Below are 1,322 nucleotides of genomic sequence, written 5' to 3'. Positions count from 1 at the left end.
CCATGGTCCTCTAACTTCTCCTAGAACCTAGATCTCACTCTATTCTTCTGTGTTCCTCTTCTAAGAGGTTTTTGCTCTATTTTCTGTGTGTGTGTTTTGCTTTGTTTTGTTGGTTGGTTTGCTGAGACAGAGTCTCACTGAGTAGGCAGGACTGGCTGGCCTGGAACTAACTATGTAGACCTGGCCTGAGCTCACAGACATGTCCACCTCCGCCCCCTGATTACAGGGTTAAAGGTGTGCACCAGTGCTGCTGGCTTCTCTGCATGCTTGATTTGATTTAGTGTTGGTGCCTCCTCTGACCACGTGTCCTTTCACTCTGTCTGCCGGGGACAGTCTGGGCTGTTTCTCTAAACTTTTCTGCTTAAAATGGTTCCTAAATCCAAACATCCACCCAGAATTCCTGATTATTTTATCCATCTCCTCGGATGCTGGCTAACCTCACTATTTGGTCATCAGTAGATGCTTCAAGGAAGGATGCTCATGCATAAAGCAATTGTTTTCCTAACTCTCTTCCTCTTCAGAGAATATACTAAATAGCCCTGCCCCCAAGTTGCTTATGATCATGCAGTTTGAGCGCAGCAGTGGTAGCCATAACTAGGACAGACTTGGTACCAGGAGTGGGGCATTGGTCTGTGTCATGCACTGTGTTTTTTTTTTTTTTTTTTTTTTTTTTTTTGGAAGAACTGTGGAAGGACTTTAGAACTTTGATCTAGAAAAACCAATGAATGTTCAGACTTTGGTGAGCTGTCTGTGGCAGCTTGGTGGTCTGGCTTGAGAGGCTTCAGAGAAAAGTCACTTACTGACTCTCAGGACCATTGTTATTTTGAGTTAGGAATGTGCCATTCTGGTTATCAGGGGCTGAAGAATCAGCTGTTATTAAGACACCAGAACCATTAAAGTAAAAATTTTGGTTTACTGGGACATTGAGCCAGTCAGCAGCACCCCTCCATGGCCTCTGCATCAGCTCCTGCCTCCAGGTTCCTTTTATGTTTGAGTTCCTGCCCTGACTTCCTTCATTGATGAACAGTGATCTGAAAGCATAGTCCAAATAAACCCTTCCTTCCCCAGAGTTGCTTTGGTCATGGTTCTTCCTCACGACAATAACCTTAGCTAGGACAAGTACCTTTCTGGAACTGTGGGAATAATTCCAGCCTGATGCTCTCTCTTTCTGCTGGAATCCTACAAATACCAGGAGACTTGGATAGTTCCAAGAGAAGGCATGAACTCCATATCATCTGTCTACATTGCTTTGTACTGGACACCCATCATCCCCTCATCTCTTGGTCATGTGTCTGTGTGGACGGATACTGCAGAAACTTTAT

Source organism: Mus musculus, chromosome 1 (genome assembly GCF_000001635.26).
Source record: "Mus musculus strain C57BL/6J chromosome 1, GRCm38.p6 C57BL/6J".
In the NCBI taxonomy this organism is placed as follows: domain Eukaryota; kingdom Metazoa; phylum Chordata; class Mammalia; order Rodentia; family Muridae; genus Mus; species Mus musculus.
Note: the sequence above shows the minus strand (reverse complement) of the source record.